Source organism: Ischnura elegans, chromosome 5 (genome assembly GCF_921293095.1).
Source record: "Ischnura elegans chromosome 5, ioIscEleg1.1, whole genome shotgun sequence".
In the NCBI taxonomy this organism is placed as follows: Eukaryota; Metazoa; Arthropoda; class Insecta; order Odonata; family Coenagrionidae; genus Ischnura; species Ischnura elegans.
In genome coordinates this window covers 5,821,791-5,838,127 of record NC_060250.1, presented here as the reverse complement: position 1 = coordinate 5,838,127, position 16,337 = coordinate 5,821,791, and the positions used below count along the sequence as shown (strand labels likewise).

The 16,337-nt window shown below is 40.1% G+C and overlaps 1 long non-coding RNA gene across 2 annotated transcripts; it reads right to left on the bottom strand.

Annotated features, from left to right (window-relative positions):
- Positions 1 to 5,570: 5,570 nt before the first annotated feature.
- Positions 5,571 to 6,785, bottom strand: LOC124159644. 2 transcript variants are annotated; one of them, XR_006864998.1, is made up of 4 exons: positions 6,435 to 6,785; positions 6,123 to 6,348; positions 5,822 to 5,979; positions 5,571 to 5,628 (listed from the first exon to the last, which is right to left on the bottom strand). It is a non-coding gene; the product is annotated as an uncharacterized LOC124159644 (long non-coding RNA). The 2 variants fall into 2 exon arrangements; XR_006864997.1 differs by having other exon boundaries at positions 6,123 to 6,362; positions 6,435 to 6,784.
- Between the last annotated feature and the right edge of the window lie 9,552 nt (positions 6,786 to 16,337).

Below are 16,337 nucleotides of genomic sequence, written 5' to 3'. Positions count from 1 at the left end.
AGTAAAACTGTGCTTTGTATAAGAATAAAAATTTTTTTGCTTCACGTCATCAGAAAATGCATTTTTTCATGTCATCAGAAAAATTGTGAACTGTATAATAATTTTAAATTCCATTCGTCTTTTCGCATATTTTTTATCCCAGCAGTAAAACTGTGCTTTTTTGCTATAATACTCTATTCTTATCGTCATCTCGTTTTTATTATCTCAACATTAAAACTGTGCGCTGCACAAGAATGTTAATTTCAATTCGTCATTTTTTGCTTTTTTTCAATTCAATTGTAGAAGAATTTTAAATTATCTTCTTCATTTCTCATGTATTTCATCTCAGCAATAAAACTGTGCATTACTTAAGAGTATTAATTTGTATTCGTCATTTCGAATTTTTTTCTTCATGCCAGTAAAACTATGCATTCAATTAGAATTTTAAATTCTATGCGTCATTTCGTATTTGGGCTACAACCTTGTCGCGGTGAAAAGGCTTGCGCGTTCCTATGACCCCTAGAGCTGCACTGGCGGGATTAATTCTAAATTATTCCCGGTAGGGCCACCCATGCCAGATAGGTCGAAGGGTAGGAGCCAGACGAAAGGTAGTCCACGTGATGGTGTCACGTGAAAAACACTGTTGGAATGGAAGTGGGAAACCCTACCAACTATCTCTTCCCTGAACACATGGAGTACAACCAAATGAGCCTCGGAATCTCATCGCCCGGGACCCGTCCGCAAAGGGCGGGTGTCGGGCACGAGACTTATCATCATCAACATCATCAGCAGCAGCAATGAAGAAGGAAGAAAAGAAGACCAAGAAGATGAAGAAGAAGAAGTCGGCTGTAAATGTAGGGACGTGGAATCTGATGACTATGATGAGGGCGGGGAAGTTAGAAAATATCAAAAGGGAAATGGATAAAGGGAGGATCTTAGGATTATGCGAGGTGAGGTGGAGAGATGGCGGTGACTATTGGAGTGATGGGTATAGGGTTATATATAGTGGGGGGGGGGAAGCCAGCGAGGGGTAGCATTAGTATTAAACGGGAAGATGGGTAAGTATGTGGTAGGTATAGACCAGGTAAGCGATAGGATTCTGGTGGTAGAAATTGAGGCGCGGCCCGCCAACCTTGTGGTGGTCCAAGTTTACATGCCCACTAGGAATCATTGGGAGGAAGAAGTAGATGAGGTGTATGAACAGCTCGAGGAAATAATTAGAGACACGCCGGGTAAGAAAAATCTGGCAGTGATGGGGGACTGGAATACCTCAGTGGGGGAAGGGAGGGATGGGCACGAAATAGGAGATTTTAGTCTGGGAATACGGAACGACAGGGGAGAGAAAGCAGCAGAATTTTGTAGGAGAAACAAATTATTCATCACAAACACGAGGTTCAATCATCATAAAGGGCGAAGGTATACATGGAAAATTCCAGGGGATGTGGGGAGATATCAAATAGACTACATTATGGTAAGACAGAGGTTTAGGAATAGTGTGAAAAACTCGTGCAGCTTCCCTGCAGCGGATGCGGATTCGGACCACAATCTAGTGCTCACGAAATGCAACGTAAGATTCAAAAGACTTATGAAAATTAGGAAGGAGAAGAAATGGAACGTAGAAGCCCTGAAGGGGAGTATGAGGAGAGAATATCAGGAACTAGTGGACATTAGTATGCGGGACATAAACAGTACTAAGACGGTTGAGGAAAGATGGGATACTATTAAAACGGGAATAGTCAAAGCGGCGGAGAAGTCAATTGGTTACGTTGACAGTAGAAGGATAAAGAAGCCGTGGATAAGGGAGAACATGATAAGGGAAATGGAGGGGAGGAGGAAGTGGAAGAACGTGGGCACAGAACAGGGAAAAATAAGGTATAGACAAATTAATAATCGATTACGGCGTGAAACAAAGAGGGCAAGGGAGGCTTGGTGGAAAAGACAGTGTGAGGAAATGGAAAAGTTCCAGAAGGATGGAGAAGTACGCCATGCGCAGTACGCATGCGAAGTACGCATACGCAGAAGGATGGAGAAGTATGGCGCGTTGTACGCCAAAGTTAAGTCGCTATCGGGCGGCAAAAGAGGACAAGCCATGGCTAAAATTAAGGCTACATATGGGAGGATACTAACCGAGCGAGAAGAGGTGCAGGGTAGATGGAAGGAATACGTGGAAGAACTGTATGACGGAATGAACAGCCCAGAGAGATTGACTCTAGAGGAGGAAAGTGCAGTGGAGGAGGAAAATCTTGGGCCGGAGATATTAGATTCGCAAATAGAGAGAGCACTTCGTGACATGAAGGCTAGGAGAGCAGTAGGCGTAGACAATATACCGTGTGAGCTTCTAAAGAATCTAGGGAAGGAAAGTAAGAAAAGGTTTTTCGAACTAGTGCGCAGGATCTATAAGGAGGGATGTTGGCCGGAAGATTTCGTGAAGACGGTTTTAAATCCGCTGCCGAAAAAGAAGAAAGCTGTGGAATGCGGAGATTATATAATATCGCATGCGGCGAAAGTGGTGCTGAGGATATTGAACAGACGAATGGAGGCGAGGGCAAACGAGTATTTGGGCGAAGATCAGTTTGGTTTTAAGGCCTGGTTACACGGTGCATTAACCCGTACGGGTTAATGTATGAATGCGTGTCTGTTTGCATGTCTGAATTCATGGACGTTTGCGTGAACGAGGAGCATGAATGAGCGGTTACACGGTACATGCGTTCGCACAAGTTTTCACACATTTTCTTGTAACGCGAGGCGTTTAGTTTTTGTTTATTCCCTTTACAGTGCGCAAAATTTAAATGTGAAAACAGTATCATTAGGTAGGAAGCAGACGATACCTACCAGAAAATAATTCCCTTTTCGTTGTTTCCTGTAGGACCAGGAAATTTCACATACTGGTAATATATTTGCGCTGCCGTGTAAACAGTGGTTTTCATTGTAGTTGCCGAAGTTGTTTCATTTCGTGCCAGTAATATTTATTTATATTTAATATTTATCGTTATCGCTCGCTTAATGCTATATCTCAATAGTACTCTATTTATTTCAAACCGTTATCAAAGTTAATACTTAGGCTGAAAATTTGTAGACGCATCTTGTTTTTAAACCGTGTTTACTAGACATTTTTCTGTCATCTGTTTCACTGAGTGTAGATTATGTATGAGAGTAGATATTTTTAATACTTTGTTCTACTTTTGTCCGGGACGGTTATAAAGTTAAGAAGATATTTGCTGTTGATGGAAAAGATGTTGGTTTAGAGGTCTTGTCGATTTATGAACTTGCGTAATGTGAGTCATATTTTTGTGGTGGGCCAGCGCATTCCCACCTCGGACGTATAAAAGGTATAATCGTCGTTAATTCGTATGATATTAAATATGTTTAAATGTGTTCTATAAGTCGTATGATAGCCGTTGTATTTCACAAATGTCGTGTTGAAAACTCTGTGACAACCTCATCGATTGTTTTGTTCCGGCATAATACTAAACTTGGTATGTCCGGCATACATACAGGGATAATCTATACGAATATTATGGTAGATGCAAATGGTGAGTTTGTGGTAGGATTCAAGCACTTACGATGCAGTACAAATGAACAAATACGCGTAAAGAGTTACTGAATAGCCAAGACGGCCGTGGAATAGCCCTGCAGATGACAACTATATGTGTTGTTTCCCACCAGGTGGCTCTGTTATCAACTTGTGCGAATGCATGAACGAAATTAGAACAGGTTCTATTTTCCGTTCACGCGTTCATGCATTTGTACATTTTGGGGTGGTTACACGGTGAATTTTTCCGTTCATTCTCGCGTTCATACATTTAGACATTAACCCGTACGGGTTAATGCACCGTGTAACCAGGCCTTTAGAAAAGGGAAGTCAACTCGTGATGCAATAGCAATAATAAGGTCCCTCGTGGAGAGGAACCTAGACCAGGGGGGGTGTGCTTGAATCGCTCGAGATTAATTCCGATACGTAACCAAGGACTCACCCGGAAAATTTCGATACGGAATGTGATTTGGTGTGCTTGAAACGCTCGAGATGAGATTTTGCTCGGGATCTGCTGATTCCGTGCCGGAATGAAAGCCGAGTGGTCGTAGTTAGGTGAGATTATAATTCCGTGTCGCAATCTTGAACAATATGGCGGATGTTATGGTTTATTTGCGGTTAATGAGAGAATTAGAATAGGAAGAAGGTGAAGTTTTTGGAAGAACGAGATACTTCAGGGAAACAGAGGATTCCTTCAATGTGAGCGACGGCGAATTCAAGAGCCCTTTTTGTCTCTCAAAGGTATTGACAAGAGATTTAACTGAATCTCTCACAGATGTCATTCCGAAGGAATATCCTCATCGATTTCAGTAGAAACTAAGGGCGAGTAACATTTTTGCTGAAATCGTATCAGGGTAATGTGCTTATGAGTAAATTTTATTAACGTAATTAAGTCCCTTCACCTTGAATTATTTGAGTTTCCTAAATTTTAAAAGCATATTCATTGCCATTAATTCAGGTTATGATGCAATTTCAGATGTTTGCACTACATACGCGGCTGCGCGTGTGATGTACCTCCAGAAACATTATGTTAATTTTCGAAGACCATACAAATTAACATGCTCGAATGTACCACTGTACGCGTTGAAGAACCCGGCACGAATATCGAATGTCTGTGTGCTGTGTATGCTGTGGTTAACTATGTTTCCTGTTGCTGCTGAACGAAATCAAAGGATGTACTTGAAGGTGCATTTAGTAATTTTTGGACGCCGAAAGTTACTTGGAAGAGTTCTCGTTATTTATGCTTACCTTCAAAGTTAACAAATGTGGGTTGAAACAAAATAACGTATCTATAATGGACAGAAGCCTAATATTCACTGAAAGTTGTGACAAAAATGCCTTTTTTGGGTTCAAGGAGTCTAGATTAATTAATAAAATGCTATTGCATACTGTATTTCAAGTGGTTCAAATAAAAAAATGTTATTTAATCTAGAGATTTCATTTAATTTCACCTTCCCTAGTAGTAATCCTAATTTTTTTTTACTCTTTTTAGCCCTGCTAGTATGAATATACTAATTTTAAAGAATATTATTAGGGGAAAAGTTACTAAGGTTAATATTTATGATTATCATGAGAATGCAATTTGGATGGAGGTAAACAAATTAGTTATTAAACGATTTTAATTTCTCCGGGTGAATACTATTGATGAATTCTTTGATATTGATGATTCTTTGATGAATTCATCTCGGGTTCTCAGCCAGGTGAAATTTTGTGAAATTGGACTTTCAAAGAGTAACACGACCTTGAAGATGGGAGACAATTCGTCTCTCAAAACGTCGGCTTATACAAAATAATTAACCTGGCTGAGAATCCGAGAAGAATTCATCAATTTAGTTATTGGTTATAGGAGAGGTATTCATATGAAATATTTCAATGGTAGAATTCAATTATTATATTGAACACAAATAATCAAATACAAAGTTTGACAACTTAAAATTAATTTTGTCGATCTTGGCCTCAATGTTTACTAGTTTTAGTTCCTCCCTTTCCAATCTAAGCATTTTGCGTTAACTTTTTTTTGTTTCCTCTAATTGCTTAACTTCGGGTAGAATACACTCTCCTGTAGTAACAATGGCTTCTCTGGAATTCTTTCAATTACTCTACACTGGTGTTGGTATCTGAAATAAATATTTTGTAAATAATATAATATTTTTAAAAAGGGCAATGAGGGTTTTTAAGTTCATAATGTTAATTTTTACAGTATTAATAGCAATTTTAGAATAGTATTAAAGTAATAACATTGTGCATAGAGAATTATTATTCAAAGGACAACTTTAAAAAAACCTCTCCTCATCAAAAAAAATCACCTACTCATTAATATTGAAATAGCCAAGAATTGCATTTCCACTTATTATATCAGCCACCCGCCTCTGGAAATATTGAGCTACTGGAGCCCCACTCGCAGTGTGGATTACATCTTTTGATTGGGCGGCTGCTTTGCCCTTGGGAGCATATTTATCTTGCGAAGACTGTAAAGAGATATATCACCCATGATACCGATACATTGTTCCACTCATAGCTATTAAAATTATCGCCATACAAAAATATGCGTAACTCTTCATTAACCGAATCTGTTTTATTATTTATGCGGCGAAAAAGTCATAGCACTTACAAAATTGTGAGAAGCCGTGTCGATGATTTGTGGTTGAAAATGATAAGTATTTACTTCGCGATACATAAATTCATTCAATTTTCATTATTTCCTTTCTCCACCACTTCCATAACCTCATACATTCTTTAATTTTCAGCTGGTTTCAGCGTCACCTGCTGCCAATGCATTGCTCCTTCTTTGGCAGTAAAATTATTTTTTAGTTTTCCGTTGTTTATGCTTTCACTTTCTGAAAAGTAAACACTGATAAAAAAACATTAAATATTACAAACAATAGAATCAAAATTGGTTCCAGTTACTTATGAGGTTACTTACCTTCACAAATTGAAGAAGTATTTCCTTATCTTGTTTAGTTGTATTAATTTATATCAGCGGTATCTGAATTTCTGCTGTCGATTGTTTTGTAAATATTTGTAGGCTCGGCGTTAACAACGGCCGTATTTACGTCCTAAACCCGACGTTGCCACGTCTATCGCTCGGGTTGAATCTAGATAGCAACACTCGAAGCCGACAATCGGCTAGAAAATTTCAAGCACACCAAATCCCGAGCAAAACGATTCCGACACGGAATGAGAGATCGGGATTATTCCGTGCCGGAATCAATCCCGAGCGATTCAAGCACACCCCCCCAGGACGTATATGCGTGTTTCGTGGATTTTGAGAAAGCGTTTGATAGGGTGAACTGGGTTAAGTCAGTGGACATTCTCACGAGAATAGGTGTAGATTGGAGGGATAGACGACTGGTTCGTAATCTGTTTATGGCCCAGACTGCGCACGTGAGGGTAGCGGACGGAGAATCTGGATGGGCAAGCATTGGCTGAGGTGTGAGGCAAGGCTGTCCTTTATCGCCGCTGTTCTTTAACGTGTACGCTGAAGAGATGGTAAGGGAAGCGTGGGATGAGCTAGAAGCTGGAATAAAAGTGGGTGAAAATGATGTTCAAATCAGTGAGATTCGCGGATGATCAGGCGTTGATTATCCAGTCAGCGAGGGGGCTTCAGGCTCTAGTGGATGCGTTATACGAGCGTTGCGAGGAGTATGGGATGAGGATTAATCAGAAGAAATCTGAGGTTATGCGGTTTTGTAAAGCATCACGAGCGAGGAATGTGAGACTCAAGATAAAGGTGGGTGGGGAAAAACTTGAGCAGGTTGAGCAATTCAACTATTTAGGCAGTACGTTAGAGGAAAATGGATACAGTAGCAATGACATAAGGAAGCGAATCGCATTAGCGAAGGAGGCGTTCATGAACAGGAAGGAGCTTCTGAGAGGATCGTTGTGTAAGAGTTTAAAGAAAAGATTAGTGAAGAGTTTGACCTGGAGTGTAGCTCTCTACGGTGCGGAAACGTGGACACTGAGGAAAGAAGACGAGAGAAGATTGGAGACCTTCGAGATGTGGGTATGGAGAAGAATGGAGAGGGTGAAATGGACGGAGAGGAAAAGGAATGACGAAGTGCTGGATATGGTTGGCGAGGAGAGGCAGCTTTTAGATGAGATACGGAGGAGAAGGAAGGTATGGATGGAGTTAGTGCTTAGCGGTGAGGGGATGTTGAAAATGGTGTTAGAGGGTAGAATGTTAGGTAAACGAGGGAGGGGAAGGAAAAGAATAGGATTTTTAGATAGATTGAAGTAGAGTAGGCCTCACAGTGAATTAACACTAGAACGACGGAGTTAGCCATTTTGGCTATTTTTGAAATTCGTTCCTTCACCCTACACGCAAATTTCTTTTAATTAATTTGCCCTTTCGTGACTTTTCATCCACTTTAATGACCTTTAGGTTAGTGCAGTCAGATATCTGCCGTGTGAATCGTTTCTGGAAATAATTGATGTTTTGCCTAGAACGACGGCATGAGCCATTTTGGCTAACGTTATTTCAGTCCAGACGTAAAGTTTTTCTATCCATTTCAACGTCTTTCTCTCAGTATAAGTAGACAAGAAAAAAAGGGAAAAACAAATTAAGGTGAGTAGATCACAATTAGCTTTGTTATTACTATTTTTGGCATTTTCTTTGCTTATTTGCCTTTAGCAACTGAAATGACTGGCTGGCGATTTATTCTGGTCGGCAAAAGTCAAGAGATATAAGCGTGCGTTGAGTACTTCCCATTATACATGGTAAAAATCAAGCGATATGTGTGCACATTTTATACATTCAGGACTCGTAAGTATGACAGCGTCCGTCGCACGTAGTGTATCGGACGTTCTCTGGGCTGACTTTGTCTAATTGTGCTGAGTGCCTCAAGGTGGCCGCCCGGCTGGCTTCTCGTCCATCCCGTACTCTATTACTTAGTCGGGTTTTTCGGCCTGTCTATACTCGCGACTTTGTGTAAGGCATTTGAACTCAACGCATGCATGACTGAGAGTGGTAGTTTTCTCGAAGCATCAAACATGGCTGGACACAAGTGGCATCATGGAGGTTACTGGAGGGGGCGCGCCCTATCCTTTCCAATAGCGGGAAGTGAAGCCAGGGGGGCGTGGCCAAATTGCGCATTTAGCCATGATGCCGTGCCCTACTATAACACAGAGTCTTACGGGGCAACGACAAATTTTTGCTTTTAACTCATTAAATAATACCTTTAGGCATTTTTCGCGAAAGGTACGATGAAAATAAATAGTAATACATGCCCAAAGAATAAATTTATGCTGGATCAGAGCCCTTGTGACCTGCAGGAAGACAATAATCAACGGACAATGAGGTGTTTAGTCAAGCATAATTGACTCAATATTACTAGCTAAACAATGGCTGGCAATTCGAAAATTGCATTAATTTCAACTTAATGAATCTTAATCCGGAAATTAAAGATCGATTGAATATGTTGCTATGCACCGTCGTTACTTCTACGAACATAGTAATCACCATTGAACTCGTCATGAACTGCTCCTGTACGATAGAAATATTGACCAAACCCGAAGTTAAAATAAGTTTTACGACATTACGCAGAAATAACTCACGACTTTGTTTCATATAATTCCATTTTCACTGTCAAAGCCCCCGAAAAAGAACGGTGCTACCTCTCGTAATGCAAGTTAATGCACTACGAGTGCGTACGTGCGCAGTTGACCATGCTCAAGTAAGATTGACGGACGAAAGATTGCGAAATCACTACGTTTTCGATACAAATTATTTTATTTTTACTACCCAAGCCCCTGGAAAATATCCATATTACATCAAGTAATGCCCCTTTGCACGCGAGTGAACTCGTCTGAGTGCGTGCCTCTAAATTTAACTTGACGAAAAGGTCGAAATATTATGATTTTCAAAGAAAAACAAAATCAAGCATAAAAATTCATTTAATGGGCAAATTACAAAAAGATTAATTCACGACACAAAAAATTTTCACATTGCTCAAGTACAAGATTCAACTTTGGCAGATCAACAGCAAATGTAAACATACACAATGTATGGGTGAGGCCAAAATAGTTAACATGACACTTAAAATACAAATAAAATACTTAATTACTACCGTTCACTAATAACATTATCAACTATTCACATTAAATGGCACCCCAAACACGAGCACGTTGTAGGTAACAAATTCAATATGTATCAGGTGTAGCGAACATCTCACGCTATATTGCATTTTTTTTACTGTTTTATTCTATATTTTACTCACCGGTGGAAAGTAAGTTCTGTTTTCTTCCTTTCCGTGCGATTATTGCACCCGTAAGCCGAGCAGCAAACCATCTGCGAATGCAAAGTTTAAATAGCATATATCTGCCTAACGGAATGTTTCCGGATGTAGATAATAATATCCATGAAAATAAACACACTAATAAATATTTACGTACCTTTATATGACCTCTGTAGCCACTGGTTTCAGAAAAAACAATATTTACTTAACATGTAAGCTTACGGCAAATCGACGAAGCGGGGCAGAGCATGATGGCTAAATGCGCAAAAGTACCGTTATGCTTGGCTTCACCTCAGAGCGCTTATGCCCCCTCCAGATACCTCTATGAGTGGCATACACCGGAAGAGATCATCGCTGAGCTAAATAATATTTCCGAAGATCAGTCAGAGGCATCAGATTTAGAAGACGAGGAATTTGATCCAGACTCTAAGATATCTGAAGAAATTCCGGAATCAGATGATAGTTCGAGTTGTGAAGAAAGCAATGCGGATAATGGTATGTTGTCAAGAAATTTTTAGTTTAGTTGGGGATGGGTTCATGAAAGGGGGGAGTTTTGCAGGAGTGCCTGTGGTTATTCATACGGCTATTCTCCCCTCCCCAATGATCCCAATCCCAAATTTCAAAAAGAAATATTCTCCTTTCTTAAAAATTTTGGGCCCGCAGAAGGACTAAGCCCCTCCGATATTAATCTTCTATCACCTGCCGATTTCAACACTCCACAATTCTATCTTCTCCCCAAAATACACAAACCCAATAACCCTGGCCGTCCCATTGTGTCTAGCCGCAATTCCCCAACCGAAAGAATATCAGCCCTTCTAGATCACTACTTGCAACCTCTTGTCACCACCCTCCCATCTTTCATAAAAGACTCCTATCATTTCCTAAGCATACTTAACTCAACCCCTATCCCTACCGGTACCAATCTCCTAATGGCGACAATTGACGTCGTTTCACTTTATACTTCCATTCCCCACCACGAAGGCCTCAATGCCCTCAACTACTTTCTTGCCCAACGCCCTCAGCCTCACTCTCCCTCCACCAACTTCATCACCCAATTAGCTGAACTGATTCTAAACAAAAACGCCTTCAACTTCAACGACACCATCTACCTACAGAAGCGAGGAGTCCCGATGGGAACCAGAATGGCCCCAGCCTACGCAAACCTCTACATGGGTCACCTGGAAAACTCTTATTTAAATTCCCAAACCCTTAAGCCTCTCCTGTGGGTCCGCTTCATCGATGATATTTTTTTACTATGGGCCCATGGGCGTGACTCGCTAGACACTTTCATTGCATCCCTCAACTCCACCTCATCCGTTTCTTTCACTTCATCAATTTCTGCTTCCTCCCTTACCTTCCTTGACATAAACATCCGCCTTGAAAACAATACCTTCAGCACCTCCATCCACAAAAAACCCACCAACCATGAACAATACTTGCACTACACCAGTTGCCATCCACCTCACACCAAACACGCAATCCCCTACTCCCTATCAGTCCGTGCCCATCGCATCTGCAACAATTCACCATCTCTTCAAAGAGCCACACAGAACCTCCATCATGCTCTCCTCAAACGAAAGTATCCAGAACCCCTGCTTAAAAATATATATATATATATATATATATATATTGTGCTTTATAAATTTATTTGAACTAAAAATGTCCATTTTTGCCATAGGCAAACGGCAGAAGCTTGCAAAATCAGCACGTAGACATCAACGTGGAGGAAAAAAAAGTACTTCAAGAGGGCGCTTTCAATTTTCCGCAAATCCGAAAAGTCAGGCATCTTATCCAAGCACGTCGGATCGGCACAATTCTCGTGAAGTTTCACCGCGAGGATCGTATACTGGTGACGGAGATATAAGCACGGATGGGAACAGCCAGGAAGTTGAAGTGATGGCCGATGAACTTGTTGCTCCTGATGGTACAACTTGGCGTAATGTGGACGTCACTGCGCACGAGCAAACTGGCAGACGCGGTCAAGAAAATATTCTGGGAGAGGTTCCCGGGCCGACGCCTTATGCAAAAAAAATGTGAGTGAAAATAGCGTTGCTAGCTATTTCTTGACAAGGTGATCTTGGAGCATATAAAAAAATGCACTGAAGTAGAGGCACGCCGGCAATCTGGCAATGAGAACTGGTTTCTCGAAATAAGTGAACTTGAGGCCTACATTTCCGATTTGTGGTCTAGGTCTTGGGCTTTGCCAATTTGCAAAGCCACTATGCCAAGGGACAGATTCAAGGAAATCTCACGTTTTCTGAGATTCGACGATAAGTCAAGTAGATCCGAGCGCCTGAAAGTAGACAAATTTTGCACTATTTTCTTTCGTGTGGAACAGATTTATTGAAAATAGCATATTTTTGTATACACCTGGACCTTTAAAGGTCCAGGTGTATACAAATTGAAAAAAGGTGTATACAAAATGAAATTTCATTACTGTAGACGAGCAGTTATTTCCATCAAAAGCGAGGTGCCCTTTTACTCAGTTTATGCCAGCCAAACCTGATAAGTATGGGCAAACATTTTGGCTTGCAGTTGATGTTGACACCAAATACATCGTAAATGGGTTTCCGTATCTTGGGTAATGTGACGAGCGTGGCTCCGGGGAAAGGTTGTCTGATTTTGTAACAATGAAACTTGTACGGCCATTGTTAGGGAAAGGTAGGAACGTGGCAACCGATAATTATTTTACGTCATTTCAGAGCTGAAAAAGAAACAGACAACAATTGTTGGAACGGTGAATAATGCAAGGAGGGAGATTCCGCATGCAATAAAGAGGGCTAAGTACGGACATTATGACTGCAAATTTTTCAGAAATAAGGACGCTTCTCTGACTGTGTACCAGGGAAAGAAAAATAAGCATGTTATTATCATGAGTACTATGCATTCATCGATCAATATAGACCAGAATCCTAAACGAACGCCAGAGACTGTAAAAGTGTACAATCAAACGAAGTACGGAGTGGATGTAGTTGATGCTATGGCTAAACTGTATTCTGTGAAGGCGAGCTCGAGAAGATGGCCTGTTCATAGTTTCCACAATACTCTAGACTTGAGCGCAATCAACGCCTATGTCATATACAAAAGTGTTACTGGTAGTCGGATCACGCGTAGGGAATTCCTCCGTAAACTGTCAGAGGAGCTTACTGAACCGTGCAGAGCAAAAAGTTCCAAATCGTGCCCATCAGAAAGTGACGATTCTGATTTAGATGTTAATAAGGAAAGTGCGGGAACACGACCATTTTGCCAACTACGCAAAAACTGTAAAAATAACCACAGCATCGGAAAGTGCAAAGGATGTAAGAAACGACTGTGCGGCAAATGCAGAGCCAAAACCATATTTGATTGTGTAAAATGCTCGGAGTAATATCAAAAAGAACTCTTACGGGAGCATTACGTAGTCTATACGGTACCCACCGGTCCATAAATTTATTTTATAGTGTTTCTTTTTAACGCTGACATTGGTCATTCCTATTCAATTTCCAAGTACTTATTTTTATGTATGTTTTGAAACCAAAGTTGATGTGTGAAGTGATTTGTTTGTAAATTTTGGACAAAATTATTTAATGGTTAATCAAGTTTTATTAAGGTCTTGGGCAATTCATTGGATACTTTTCCATATATTTTGTTTTCCGTAACCAATTATGTAAAATAATTATCCTTGCTTCACCAAAAAACAGAGAAATAAATATTATCATATCTACCGACGGAATCGGTTTTTGTGCTACCAGCCAATATATGTATATGCATACCTCCAAGCCGCTCCGTCATTAATGTAGTACAGTGCTGAACTTTGCGGAAAATGCGTAAGTAACTTATTTGGATTTCTTTTTTTTAATTAATAGTGCTAATTTCTATACGGCGACGAAGGTATCACAGAGCTGTCTTCTTTCCGGTAATTTTGGTAATTACGCAGAATGTGATGTAAAACAATTTCTTTAAATATCCATAAAAAATGTTTAAAAGATGGCAATTCAAACATAGAAACGATCGAATAGGAATAAATTATGTGTAATGTTATTTTGTTAATTTAAAATAAGTATGGGATCCAAAAAACTCAAAATAGCCAAAATGGCTAATTCCGTCGTTCTCGTAGGTGAAAAAGTCCCGTCCTTCTAGTGTTAAAGAAGGCAGTGCTGGAAGGAAAGGGAGGCTCCCAGCTCATTTCTTGAATACTCCATGAAAACCTACCTTAATCGGTAGAATACTATAATAATACACTGACTAACGGCTTTCTTAAAGGAGGATACACCCTACGCTACGTCATAATCATTGCGCGACGTCTAAGTTCTCCTCACGCACTGTGTCCAAGAGCGTCAATTATAGTTCTTCCTTCAGTAGCAGATACTTCAGTATCCACGCAACATCATATAATACGCTTGATTCCGGCGGAATCATGGTGATCCAGTAATTAGCGCGCGTAAATTGGACCTACAGAAAGACCTTTTCTTACGAATATTCGATTTACAAACTTTCAGAGATAGGAACATTAGAAAAACTTCAAGCTTGCCCGAAATTTCAAATTTGGCGCCTTTGCAGTCGGCCGATGCGATGCAGCGTGGCGCAAAGGAACTCGCAATTTGGGCAGTCTGAACAGTGTCAATTAAATCCGTTGATAAGTCAGCAACTGTTCAGCGCTTCGCCCGTTCTTCCATCCTGCAGACAGCGCATTCTATTCAGCTCCATCCGCGTCGCAATCAGCTTGTGACGATCAGCACAGCTGGATCAGTTCGTCACAACAGTGAGTTAACGCAAAATTGTAATGCAGTGTTGCATTCTGCAGGATACCAACACTTTTCAATGCCTTGCATATAGGTTTATCAACTTTCGAACAAACTCTCGGGACGCATCTTTTCGTATGTGCCTTACTCTATATGTGCATGATTGACTCGTGCATATCATACTCTAAAGATATTCCGCAGTGCGAGTATAAATACGGGCGATTGAAGAGATTTTAGCGTCGATTCCTGCAGGAAACGCTCTTATGAAGTTCGTTACCTCGATCTCCCGACTTTTTGGTCCCGTTAACTTCGTAGTAACGATAGTTTAGTGCAGAAAGCTTCGCATCAATTAATTAGAAACTAAAATATATAAATACCTTCAGAAATGCAAATGAAAATTGTTCATGAGTATTACAAGCATCGCAGTGCATTGGCGCATACGTAGAGAATTAGAACTCTTTTCCACTCTAATGGGGAATTGTTGCATTCACTGAAGCTTTAATTTAAGTTTCAGAGCCAGATTCGATGACTTCCGATCCCATATATCAGGTGGAGGGCAATATCCTCGGATATTTGGATCCATTTCATCTGATCCAACCATCCCTAATAATTATTCTATGGCATTGAGCTTCCCCCAACAGTGGCTCCATCTCATGGGAAACATTCACACTATTTGCCTTGCCATATTTCCTCTTGAACGGACGTTGGTTGTGCGATCCGGAAAAAAGACAAACATACATAAGGCAGACACATAATAATTTCTCAAATGTATCTTCATCAAGAAGGAGAGAAAGAAGTGAATTTTATGAAGAAAGTCCAAATAAAGAAACCTAAAACAGCCGAGAAAAAATTCTCACTTGGAAAAGGACTGAAGAAAGAAAAAACAGGCCGGAATTATTAGAAAATGGCATACTGAGAAAGCAAATAAAACGAATGAATCAGATAAAGTAAGAATTTACGTAGGAGAAGGGAATTGTTTTAACGAAAAACGATGCCAAAAGAATCCATAAACACTAACTCACCGATGAGGACTATATGACCAAGTCAGGATGAAGAGGAATTTCAGGCTCGCAGAGAAGCAATTGAGGGAAAAAGAAGAAGATTGGGAAAAGGCAGCAAATGAAGATTAAATTCATCTGCTCTTAAGTTTGACAGCACTCAGAAATTGGTTGATAAAAATAAAGCAAAAAAATAAATACAAACAGCTTAATTGATTTCCTAGATTGAAAGAAACAACAAATAAAAGGCAGAACTTGTGGTTAGAGGTTGTCATCAGAAGGAGATATTTTCAGCTCATTGGTAGGTACAAGTGCATTGAGATAATTGCTCAAAAAAGCATGAACATTCAGATTTTTTTATCTAAAGACCACATTTCTTCATGGAAATTTCAGTCAAGATATTTACATAAAACAGCGACAAGGATACACGGAAAATAGACTTTAATGAATGATATGATTGATGACTGTGTTGGCATACCAATGTAAACATATTTTGTTTTTATGGAATAAATAATTTTGCTGTCAATAAAAGTAATAATCAGATATGAGGAAAAATTCATTTTCTCTTAAAGAAAAACAAACACCTACACCAATATTCCAAATAAAGTAATCAGACTACAGACAGAATTCTATAAACGCAACACAATGCCAAGCTCTCTGGCTAGCCAATGCAGACTCTCAGTCAGCTCCTGAGTGTATTCAAAGTCAGTGGCTGACATAAAGCAAGTCAGGCGCTGTGCATGAATACTCTCGGCTAGAGCACAGCCAGTCCGACAATCGATTCCATTGGGTGAAAGAGGGCCACCGCTCACACACTATCCTATGAAAATTCATCTCTTGAATCAGCAGCGAAACACTAAAATAAATACAATCA